Source organism: Trichechus manatus, unplaced genomic scaffold (assembly GCF_000243295.1).
Source record: "Trichechus manatus latirostris isolate Lorelei unplaced genomic scaffold, TriManLat1.0 scaffold00010, whole genome shotgun sequence".
NCBI classification, from domain to species: Eukaryota; Metazoa; Chordata; class Mammalia; order Sirenia; family Trichechidae; genus Trichechus; species Trichechus manatus.
In genome coordinates, this window is record NW_004443946.1 from 28,336,862 (window position 1) to 28,350,161 (window position 13,300).

Genomic DNA, 13,300 nt, shown 5'->3' on the forward strand with positions numbered 1-13,300 from the left:
GGCAATGTCTGAAGATATCTGTGGTTGTTACGGCTGGGAGGCGGGGGAGGGTGCTATTGGCACCTGGAGAGTAGAAGCCAGTGATGCTGCTAAACATCTTACCACACGTAGGGCAGCCCCCCACACTGAAGAATTATCCGACTCTGAATATTAGTAGCACCAAGGCTGAGAAACTCTGTAACTTCCAGAGCACCAGATCTTTAGCCACCAACCTGCCCTGACGACCTGTCCATCCCTCTTCTCTTGGAAACAACCCCTGTGTACTGGCCAGGCTGGGAAGTTCACATTCTTGACTATATTTTGCACTTTCCTTTCCCTCAACCTTTGCTCTGCCTAGAATCTCTCTCCCATCTTTTCAGTGTCTCTTTGAGTGGAGCCCAGGAATTCTCGTTTTTAATAAGCTTCCCTGGGGATTTTGACCTAAGTGACATGAGGAGCATGACTCTGTGTCACATTTGTTTTTTGAAATCCTACTCATTTTTCAAAATCCAATTCAATTGCCACAGCATCTGCCTGGAATGCAGGATAATGTTAGGTGAGACTTGGATAAAACTTACTTAACGTTAGTAGGTATACGTTTATTTCAATAGGTTTAGTGGCTTTCCATTTATTATAGTGGCATACTGTTCTTTTGCAAATAATTTACTTTCACAAAAAAGGGAATTGATTTAAAGAAAAGTATTTTAAAAACTAAAGTCATTTAGGAAATGTTTCCGTAAACGTGTTGTCACTGAGTTGATTCTGACCCCTGGGGACCCCGTATGTTACAGGGTAGAACTGTGCGCCATAGGATTTTCTTGTCTGTAATCTATGAACCAGAATCAACTCAACGGCAACAGATTTTGAAATCTTTAAGGAGTCCTTGTGGCGCAAAGGTTAAGCTTAGCTGCTAACCAAAAGGTCAGCGGTTTGAACCCAACTGTGGCCCTGCGGGAGAAAAGACCTGGCAATCTGCTCCCATAAAGATTACAGCCTCAGAAATCCTATGGGACAGTCCACTCTGTCCTGTAGGGTCACCATGAGTCAGAATCTACTTGAAGGCACACAACAACAGCAATCTTTAAGGTAGTAGATCACCAAGCCTTTCTTTCATGGTGCCACTGAGTGAGTTCAAACCACCACCCTTTTGGTTAGTAGTGAAGCACAAACCATTTGCACCACCCAGGGACCTAGTTAATGTACCAAAAAATACTAAACCCACTGCCATTGAGTAGATTCTAACTCCTAGTGACCATATAGGACAGAGTAGAACTGCCCCATAGGGTTTCCAAGACTGTAAATCTTTACGGAAGGAAACTGCCAGCCACATCTTTCTCCTGCGCAGAGTGGCTGGTGGGTTTGAACTGCTGACCTTTTAGTTAGCAGCCAAGCGCTATAACCACTGTACTACCAGGACTCCTCAGTTAATGTACAGAGTGTGCAAATATTGGCTGTGTTTACTACATTGTTCCTTTTTAATGGACACAGAAGAGACGTAAGAATAGGGTACAAGAGAGGTGAATAAAAGTTCAATGTTGGTCAAACCCAAGATCAGTTATGCTCTTCTTTTGTTTAAAAATATGTATATTTAGATCTATAAAGTTTGGTAAATATGGGGTGTAAATAATAAAGTTTGGAAGCCCAAGAGCATCCATGAAATGTCACTGTTTTAGTTTCTCTAGAGACATCACCATCCTCCAGGTCTGAAAAGTGAAGAGCATTATGTCTCATTTCCCTATTTTGTGGCATTTCAAGATACTGACATAAGACTTTCCAAACCATCTTGCAACTTGCAGCCATAGACACGGGCCCTCAATTTTTAGAGTTCACCTTGTCATAACTGTGCCATTGGAGCAATGAAATTAAATTAAGAGTCCAATCAGTACAAGGTCAGCCCCTCCGTTAGCGCATCTAACTGCCTTCTGGCACCTGCATGATTAGGGTTTAAGAGTTACTCAAGGTGACTAATTATCAAGATAAAGACCCAAATTCTTGGCGGGGACCCTAGAGACCTTTTCAGTCAGCCCCAGCTCACCACACACTACTTTGTTCCTGCAGTGAGCTTCTGTCCCTTTCCCCAGTTCTCGATGCTCCCTCTGACGTTAAGAGTCCTTGCTCATGGTGCTCAGTCTTAACTGGAACACTCTTTACCTCATACTCTCCCTCAATCTACTTAACACCTACTTTTTCTTCAAATATCAGCTTAGGGAAATTTTGCCTGATTCCCAGACTAGATCAGATCCTACTATCACATGGTTTCATAACACCATGTGCCCTTCATTCAGAGCCATTAACAAAGATTGAAATTTCACATCTATCTGTGTGGTTAACATTGGTCTGAATTCCTAGACCATATGCATTCCATGAGGGCAGGGATTGTGTCTCTTTTACTCACCTTTGTATTCCCAACCCCAAGCACAATGGCACAGTAGGAATTCAATAAATATTTGTTGAATGAGTGAAGAGATGAAGGAAGGAAAAAGAGTGACTGCCTTGTAGGAAGGTATAATCGAGGACAATCCTTATTCTGACAATGAAATGCAAGTAACAAGATAGACAATCAACCAACATATAGACAGTAAGCCTCAATCAAATCCTCTAAGGGTGGGAATCAAGGAAAGGAACTCATTCTCATGGAGATGGTAGAAATCGGGACAGGAGCCCCAAGTGGGGCTGGAGGAGCTGGGAGAGGTGAGCTGTGTCTCCCGAGTCACACTGTCATCCAGGTTTTAGTCTTGTGTCCAGATGTCACTTGCCAGACAGAGGTAAGGACCAGGATCAGAAGGAAAGCAAAATAGAGTCCTGATCAGGACTCTTAGAAGGCAGATTCGCCTCTGTCCACCATCATCAACTTCTGTTCTAATCCTCAAAGTTCTGCTTCCATGAAAATGGACAATGGAAGTTGGCCTGCCTGGTGGCTCTCTATTCCCCCACTCTCTGCACACACACAAACACAACCCACAAACCAATCTTCTGAGCTGGAGAGGTAGAGGACACCTCTCTAAGCAGCTTCCCTAGTTAAACCAAATCCGTTGCCACTGAGTTGATTCCGACTCATAACAACTCTTTGGGACAGGATTTCCAAGTTTTGGTTAGCAGCCGAGTGCTTAACCATTGTGCTACTAGGGCTCCTCATCCCTAATGAGAGCCTCAAATATGAGGACAGCCATGTTGGTTTCACCTGAGAACACAGAGATGACGATAAAGACAAGCCATCTATCCACATCGTGGACAAAGCCTCCAGTGGTGACTAATGGTGAGCAGCTAAATGGTTGTCTAAATAGGCTAGTCACTAACTCATGAGCCAGAGCAGAGACTGTCTCTGTCTGTTCACTACTGTATCCCTAGACCCCAGCAGAGCAGGCACTTAACATTTCTTCTCAAGGCTTGTCTACTTCAGATTGAACATTGTCTTCGTTAAGCAGTGCTGCTATAACAGAAATACCACAAGTGGATGACTTTCACAAACAGAAATTTATTTTCTCACAGTTTGTTGTTGCTGTCGTTAGGTGCCGTCGAGTCAGTTCTGACTCATAGCGACCCCATGTACAACAGAATGAAACACGGCCCAGTCCTGCACCATTCTTACAAACATTGTTAGGCTTGAGCGCATCGTTGCAGCCACTGTGTCAGTCCATCTCGTTGAGGGTCTTCCTCTTTTTCACTGGTCTACTTTACCAAGCTTGATGTCCTTCGCCAGGGACTGGTCCCTCCTGATAACATGTCCAAAGTATGTGAAACGTAGTCTTGCCATCCTCGCTTCCAAGGAGCATTCAGGCTGTACTTCTTCCAAGACAGATTTGTTCATTCTTCTGGCAGTCCATGGTATATTCAATATTCTCTACTAACTGTAATTCAAAGGTGTCAATTCTTCTTTAGTCTTCCTTATTCATTGTCCAGCTTTCACATGCATATGAGGCGATTGAAAATACCATGGCTTGAGTCAGGCGCACCTTAGTCCACAAAGTGACATCTTTGCTTTTTAACACTTTAAAGAGGTCTTTTGCAGCAGATTTGCCCAGTGCAATACATCGTCATTTGATTTCTTGACTGCTGCTTCCATGAGCGTTGATTGTGTTGCTCCAAGTAAAATGAAATCTTTGACAACTTCAATCTTTTCTCCATTTATCATGATGTTGCCTATTGGTCCATTTGTGAGGATTTTTGTTTTCTTTGTATTGAGGTGCAATCCATACTGAAGGCTGTAGTCTTTGATCTTCATCAGCAAGTGCTTCAAGTCCTCTTTGCTTACAGCAAACAAGTTTGTGTCATCTGCATATTGAAGATTTTTTATGAGTCTTCCACCAATCCTGATGCCACGTTCTTCTTCATACAGCCAAGCTTCTCAGATTATTTGCTCAGCACACAGATTGAATAAGTATGGTGAAAGGATACAGCTCTAACCCACACATTTCCTGACTTTAAATCATGCAGTATCCCCTTGTTCTGTTTGAAAGACTGCCTCTTGGTCTATGTACAGGTTTCTCATGAGCACAATTAAGTGTTCTGGAATTCTTTGAAATGTTATTCATAATTTGTTATGATCTACACAGTCGAATGCCTTTGTGTAGTCAATAAAACACAAGTAAACACCTTCAGGTATTCTCTGCTTTCAGCCAATATCCATCTGACATCAGCAATGATATCCCTCGTTCCATGTCCTCTTCTGTATTCAACTTGAATTTCTGGCAGTTCCCTGTCAATGTACTGCTGCAACTGCTTTTGAATGATTTTCAGCATAATTTTACTTGTGTCTGATATTAATGATACTATTTGATAATTTCTGCATTCTGTTGTATCACATTTCTTTGGAATGGGCACATATATGATCTCTTCCTGTCAGTAGGCCAGGCAGCTGTCCTCCAAATTTCTTGACATAGACGAGTGAGCTTCTCTAGCGCTGAATCCGTTCCTTGAAACAGCTCAGTTGGTATTCCGTCAATTCCTGGAGCCTTGTTTTTCACCAATGCCTTCAGTGCAGCTTGGACTTCTTCCTTCAGTACCATCGGTTCCTGATCATATGCTACCTCCTGAAATGGCTGAACATCCACCAATTATTTTTGGTACAGTGACTCTGTGTATTCTTTCCATCTTCTTTTGATGATTCCTATGTCATTCAATAGTTTCCTCATAGAATCCTTCAATATGCAGCTTGAGGCTTGAATTTTTTCTTCAGTTCTTTCAGCCTGAGAAATGCCAAGTGTGTTCTCCCCTTTTGGTTTTCTATCTCCAGGTCTTTGCACATTTCATTATAATACTTTGTCTTCTTGAGCCACCCTTTGAAGTCTTCTGGTCAACTCTTTTACTTCATCATTTCTTCCTTTCACTTTAGCTACTCTATGTTCAAGAGCAAGTTTCTCATAGCTTAGGAGGTTAGAAGTCTGAATTCAGGGTGTCACCTCTAGGGAAGGTCCATGTTTCTTTGAGCTTCTGCTCCTGGATGATCTTCATGTGGCTTGGCATGTTTCTTCCCCATCTCTACTTCTTTCCGTTGCTTGTTTAATCTCTTTTATATCTCAAAAGAGACTGACTGAAGACATACCCAACACTAATCCTGTCTCATTAACATAACAAAGACAACCAATTCCCAAATCCCACAGGCATAGAGGTTAGGATTTACAACCCATATTTTGGGGGGGCACAATTCAATCCATAACAAGCATCTTGGGTTTGGACTGTGACTGAAGTTACCTCTGACTCCCTTAGAGATTTATGTCCCATTTTTTATCCCTAGGAGATGGAAGAACAAGGTCTTAGGAGTCCCAAATTCTGAGGGACCAAAATTGATAGGGTTGATATGGTGGCCTACAGGATGTTTATAGCACTATTAGGCTGCAGACCTAGTTTTGTCTGGGTCTAACCCCTGGGGCTGAGGACAGAGTGTCTCTGAATTGTGATCTAGAATTGGGATGCAGGTGGTAAGAGTGGTCATTTTATTGCCACTCAGAATCTATTCTTTCTTCTTTTAGTAAAAGCACTTCTATTTCCTTTTCAAAAATTTCCTCTTTCCCGTTGTGCAAAGCTGCAAATCAAGGTGCCTGGCCAAGGTATAATCATGTGATCCAGGCTGGTCCAATCAGACTCTCTCGTGGGAATTTTACTCTTGAGCTGAGTGAAGGAAAGACTTAAAATGTGATTAGAGCCCCTCTAACTCCAACTATGAAGCCCTGAACAGAGAATTCCTGTGGTTGAGAACTGCCTTGTTCTCCAGGCTTCTTTTCCATTCCATGAGCCACACAATATCCTTCCAACAAATTCATTTCTTGCCAAGTCAGCCAGGATAAGCTTCTATTATGAAAACAAAAACTCAGGAATGGTGAATCATACCTGGGTTTCCCAGGTGGGGTCACAGGGTTCTGCTTCTCCAGGGCCCACAGGAGTAGACTGCTTTCTGAGAGCGTTCTGGGATGCCTTATGTGCCGTCAGAAACCGGGCATCCAGCCAGAACTGCACCAGCCTCTGGAGCGCCAACCTGGAAAAGACCCATTACCACTCCTGGAAGAAACCCCAGGTTCTAATCTGAAAATCATCGTTGGGAGTCACAACTCAGCCTCCAAACTGAGCTCCCCACCTTCCTCCAGTCCATTCTGTGGGGAGCCCAGCCAGCCTGCTCAGGGGCAAATATTCAAAATACTGACCCAGCATTCACCAGTCAGGATGGTCGTTGGCGCAGGGTCCAGGGATCCCCCTGCATTGCTCACTTGTCTGTCCTTGCCTGTTGTTATGTGCCATGAAGTCGATTCTGGTTCATAGCAACCCTATAGGACGGAGCAGAGCTGTAATCTTTATGGAAGCAGATCACCAGGTCTTTTTGCGAGGAGCCCCTGGGTGGGCTCAAACTGCCGACCTTTCAGTTAGCAGCCGAAGGCTTAACCCTAGCAGGTGGTAAAATACGTTTGTAAATAAAAAATTAAAATCCTGTACCAGAAGAACGAAAATGAAGAGGAGAAGGAGTAGAAGAAGGGGAAGGAAGGGGAAAAGTTGGGTCTGTTCCTAGAAATATCACCCTGGGACCTTCCCCCTGCCTTCCCATTTCCCTGCCTGTGCCACAAGTGTCTCTCTAGATGCTCATATTAAATAAGCATTGGGGCACTCTTAAAAAAGAAAAGAAGGTACAAGATAAGGATGGTGTAGAATAAGGAGAGGATGCTGTTTAATTTTCTTGCTGGGGCGGGGATGATAGTGGTCACCATTTATCAAACATTTACCTCATTTTCTGTTCACAACAACTCGGTTATTTTAGGTACTATTATTATCCTCATTTTACAGATAAGGAAACAGACTCAAAAGAGGTTGAATAGTTTGCCCAAAGTCACACAGCTAAGTGCGGAGATGGGGCTCAAACTCTCCTTTGCTGCCTCCAAGGCTGGAATTTATACCAATCTTGAATGCACTTGTTGTTGTTGTTAGGTACCATCGTGTCGATTCCGACTCAGAGATGGCGCTGACTCACAGTGACCCTATGTACAACAGAATGATACACTGCCCAGTCCTGTGCCAGTCTCATGATCATTGTTATGCTTGAGCCCATTGTTGCAGCCACTGTGTCAATTCACCTCTCTGAGGGTCTTTCTCACAGAATGCATTTAGGTGAACTTCAGACGGCCCAGGACTACAGCCAGGGCTGTGCCAGCAGCAGTCCTGAGTTGGTGCTGCCCCCTAGTGAGAAGGTAGAGAACTGTGGAGACCAACCTTCCTGTCACACGCTCACTCCAAAGCCCGCTCCTCCTCCCCCTCTTCTCACCCTCTCTGCTTCCTACTTCGGAAGAGAGACTAGATGGTTTGAGTTCTACCTCTGGCAACCAACTATTACTTGTTTTGGCAGGAAAAGATGGGATACAGAGAACTAAGTTGGCGTCTTATCAGGCTTCCTCACTGCCTATCACGGATGGTTGTTTCTAGCTGCTGTCCAGTAGACCCCAGCTCATGGTGACCCCAGACACAATAGAACAAAATGTTGCCTGGTCTTGCGCCATCCCCATGATCAGCTGCAGATCGGACCATTGTGATCCATAGGGTTTTCAGTGGATAATTTTCAGAGGTATATTGTCAGACCTTTCTTCCTAGTTCATCTTAGTCTGGAAGTTCCACTGGAACCTGTTCGGCATCCCAGCAACACACAAGCCTCCACTGACAGATGGGCCATGGCTGTGTATGAGGTGCATTGACTGTCAATCAAACCCAGGTCTCCGGCATGAAAGATGAAAATTCTAACATTGAACCACCAGTGCCTTACATCCCAGATACTAAACCAAAACTCAAACCAGTTGCTATCGAGTCAATTCCAACTCATGGTGACCCTATATGTGTTAAACTAGAACTGTGCTCCATAGGGCTTTCCATTGACTTTTTGGAAGTAGATTACCAGGACAGTGGCGTCACTAGGGTTAGTGTCACCCAGTGCAGTAACTCATGGTGTCACCCCCCCATGGACCTCCTCCCATACCAGATCACACAGAAATCCCTGTAATGTTTTTTGTTCTGTTACTTGTAAATTGTAATTCTCGTATGTCACTCCTTCTTTCCCTTTAATTACTATTTCATTCTCAAAATGTTATTGATACAGGTTCACAAACACTAATTACCACAATATTGTAGCTAAAACACCAGAAATTTTGACAAAATCGGCGACTATAGAAACACTGGCAGCAAGGAAAACAACAGCCGGTGCTTGTAGAACGTGCAGATGAAACCATGTGATTCGAAGTGTCATTGTAATTGGGCAATAACGACAGCTGTGACCATACTGCATTAGAAAGTTCAGAAAGTAAATTAGCATAGAGATTTAGCCTTGCAGGTATATTGACACATGGAAGCCGGGCCTACCAAAAAATGTTTTTGTTGTGACAAGTAACTACAGGGATATTTTTATAAAAAATAATAAATTTCTGCTGAAACACTGCACAAAAATCTTATAGAGAGTCATTTTGGTGTCACCCTCTCTGACAGTGTCACCTGGTGAGATCCTCACCCCCCGCACCTCCCTAGTGAAGCCACTGTACCAGGCTTTTCTTCTGAGGCACCTCTGGGTGGACTCTAACTGCCAACCTTTATGTTAGCAACTGAGTGCTTAATTATTTGCCATCCAGGGGCCCTCCCAGATGATAGCTCTGGCTAAATATTTGAATGATCCAAGGATGCAAATCTCCACAGGTTTAGGGATCAACCTCCATACACAACCTCTGGAGACATTTGACTATGAAAATCAGGGTTGAATCACACCCATACTGGGACTTAGACCTGTGCCTTCAATGTGAACCCTGCACAGAACCACCCAAATGACCTTAAGTGAGTACCTACTAGCTCCTGGCACCATCTTATCTAATTTCATCTGAGGCCCAAAGATGATCAACATGGCATGCCCAAGTTCCCAGAGGAGGGACTCAAACCCTGATCCTTGGGTTACAAACCCAGTGCTCTTCTGCTCCACCACTCTCTGCCCTGCCAGCCAGCCTCCCCCAATTCAGCTCACCCCATGAAACCTTGTTTTTGTCAGCCTAGTCATCCAGGAGTGATGACTCAAGGTTGATGTGGGGCAGGTTGTCAGGGAGAGGACCTGTGTCAGCAGACTGGCTGTCTTGACCTTTAAGGGAGCGAGGAGTGACCTCAATCTGAAACGTGTGGCTGCCGAGTGATTTCAATCTCAACCGTAATACGGACATAATAGATGGGCAGATAAGCAGAAGCATTCCTACTCACTGTACTTTAGACAGTGCTTTCTGGGTCTTAACTCTTCCTCCAAGCCCAAGGTCAGCTGGAATATGGAAACCAGAGGCTAAACTTTCATGTTAGACTCCATTCTCAGAATTTTGTTGCAAAGGGAGAGAGAATAAAAGGTCACCTTCTAGATAGCAAGATGGTTGGTTGGTCCCCCCTCATCTATGCCTCACTCTGCTCAAAATTAATCTGGTAACTTCTCTGTTTAGCCCTCAAAGTTTTCCTCCAAAGTGCATAATTTGCGTTAGGAAATCCACTTTAGAATATGTGCTACATAAACGGGGTTGTCCATAGCGATTGAAACAAACATAGTCTATAGTCAGCTCTGCCCTTACCATCGTGTATATAGTGAGGGCATATATGAGGTGGCCTGCTCCAGAGTTAAGTTTTTTGACCTGAAATATCTACACTGTCCATCTAAACCTGTGATTTCTTACATTTGGGGATCATGGACTGCTTTGAGAATCTGATGGGAACAACAGAATCCCTCTTCTCTCTGTAAAATGCATATCAGATTTGGATTCTATGTTCTCAGGGGTTCACAGACTCCTGAAACTTATTCGTAGACCTCATGATAAGGAACCTTCATCAGTTAACGCAGCAACCAATCAAGACTCAAGAAATACAGCTGCTAGTAGAGCGTGGGGTCCAGGGCAGGCAGCTTTGAATTAGGAGTCAGTTCTCATCCATTGTTACAATTTAGTAAACCGGGAGGTCCTCATATTTGCCTTGGGCAAACCTGCTTGACATGAACCGGGATGTTTGATTCAGGAGCCATTTTGATCTGGCAACTCTGATATATGTATCCTCAAAGGTGAAAGGGAAGGATAGACGTGAAGGTTGAGATGAAGATGTATGTCATGTACATCAAATCAAAACCAAACCAGTTGCTGTCGACTCCATGTGTGCAGAATAGAATTGTGCTCCCTAGGGCTTTCAAGGAGGTGACTTTTTGGAAGCAGGTCACCAGGCCTTTCTTTTGAGGCACATCTAGGTGGGTCTGAACCACCAACTTTCAATTAGTAGTTGAACACAAACCATTTGCACCACCCAGAGACTCTGCTACGTACATTGCTTAATAATAATTTCGAGAAGGTTGGAAGTGTAATTTTTAAAAATAATAAATAAAATTGTCTCTGACAAAATGCTCTTGTACTAAAACAGCCATGTCAAGTGTACTCCCAGTGCAGTGGATGACAGATTAGGACAACCTTCATGAGACAGCTGGCTGCCCATGTCATACAATCACAAGGATAGGAGAACCCTGTCTCCCTGCTTTCCTAGAAACAGAAGACCTCTTTGATGTCTTGACTGATGCCTGGAATCCTATTATTAGAATTTTGTTCCTATGGCATAGGGTATTTATTACAACCAAAGTACAAACGCTCCTGCTAAGAGTAATACTTTGTCTTATCAATCATTTACACTGTAGACAGAGTTTTTACTTGCTCTTTCTTCAAACGTTTTTATTATTACAATTATTATTCACATGAGGTTTTAGAGGAAATAAGAACTAGAGGTTGGAGGAGAAGGCAGGAAGAGGTATGGGCGAGGAGCTGGAGGGTGAGAGCTAGAGGCATTGAAAGCAAATTGAACACGTCATAATTTCTATCAAGATTGATCCTTGTTTCAGCTGAGGCTCAACTGGTTGAGTTGATTGCCTCAGGAATAAATTGTGGCCATCAAAATACTTGTCCCTGGTCTTGCTCCAACTTCAGTTAAGTGTGCTGAGTAGAAATTTTATGTTGTCAGCCTGTCTTTATGCTTCATATTAGGAGATGCTGCTGTTACTGCCATTTGTGTGTGTGTGTGTGTGTGTGTGTGTGCAAGATCAAATGTGTCTGCAGGTGGAGGGGGCAAAGTTCTAATGCTTTACACACTAGGTACTTGCGAGTCCCTTGGTTTCTAAGTTGATACACGGCCTGTTCCTATTGGCATCTCTCCTTTAAGAATTATCTTTCTTCTGCTGATTCTCTGCTGCCTGTTCGATTGCCCGTTTGCCAATTTATTCGTTTACTCAGCAAAGACGTATTGAACACCTACTTGGGTCAGACATTGCTAGAGACTGAGGATGGAGGGATGAATAAAATAGACCCAGTCCCTGCCCTTATGGAGCCTACAGCCACTGGGGGAGACAAACATGAAAGAAAGGAGTACACTAATTAATGAATGACAGTTGTGTTAACACCATGAGAGAGAAGCACAGAGAACCAGGAGAGCATATGCCTAAAGGACTCGCCCTATTGGGACTGGCACAGTCTGGGACGATTTCCCTGAGGAAGTGATGTTTAAACCATGCCTTGAAGGATGAGTAGAGTTAAGCAGATGAAGAAGGCAGGGAAAAACACTCTGGGTAGAGGGAACAGCATATGCCACTGTGACCTGTGTGAGGGATGGAGATGCTATCTTGGCCTGAGGATCCCAGCAAGGAGCCCAAATAACTAGGGAGGTGGCCCTGCCTGTTCTGAACTTCACCGCCTCCCAAAGTACTGGTGCTGGGTTACATTTCCACAGAGGGTGCCCCCATTTTGCCGGGTTGGTGACCCACTGCCATTGGCCAACTTGACCAGACCAGACATCCTGTCAGCACATTAGTTCCTGTCACTGGAAGGCAGACCCCCCCCAACCCCTTCATCCCTCACGGGAGCACTTCAGCCATCTCCTAACTGCTCCCCCACTTCTACCTTTGCTCCATTAGCTATTCCCCGCATGACAGCTGAAGTAGTGTCTTTACAATGCAGGCCAGACCACGTCACTCCACTGCTCAAAGCCCTCTTACGGCTTCTTGCCTCACTCGAAGTCCAAGTCCTAAGCAGAGTCCACAAGATACCACACAGTCTGGCCTCCACCCACCTGGCTGACCTCCTCTTCTACTCCTCTCCCTCTCAGTTTCTCCACTCCAGCCACATCAACCTCCCTGCTGTGCCCTGAACGCACCAAGCGTGTTCCCACCTCAGGGCCTTTGCACTTGCTGTTCCTTGTACCTGGAACACTCTTGCCCTAGATGTCCACGTGGCTTGTTTCCTCCCTTCCGCTCAGCTGTCAGCTCCTCAGAGAGTCCCTCCCTAACCACTGCTACCTTACATGATAGTACGTAATTTGTTTATTCTTTGGTTGTCTTCTCCGTGGGATTGTAAACTCCAAAAGGTTCAGGACTTTGTCAGTTTGTGAACCACTACAGCCCCTGTATACAGTCCCTGGGTGGCACAAACTGTTAAGTGCTTGACTACTAGCTGAGAGGTTGGTGGTTCAAACCCACCCACAGGTGTCTCAGAAGAAAGGCCTGGCAGTCTGTCTCCAAAAGGCCACAGCCTTGAAAACCCTATGGAGCAGTTCTACTCAGCACACACAGGGTCTCCATGGGCTGAAATCGACTTGGTGGCAACCAACAACAATGACATACCCCCTGTTTGTAGAGCAGTGCTGAACACATAGGCGGGCCTCAGTAATACTGGCTGAACGAATAAATGAATGAACGGGTATCACCACCCCCAGCACCACCCTCCATCCTCTGCCTCCTCATCACTCCTCACTAACTTTAGCAAAGGGGAGGAAGGGAATGCTCAACATCAAGACCCTCCAGGTCCTTTCTGATGCCTCAACC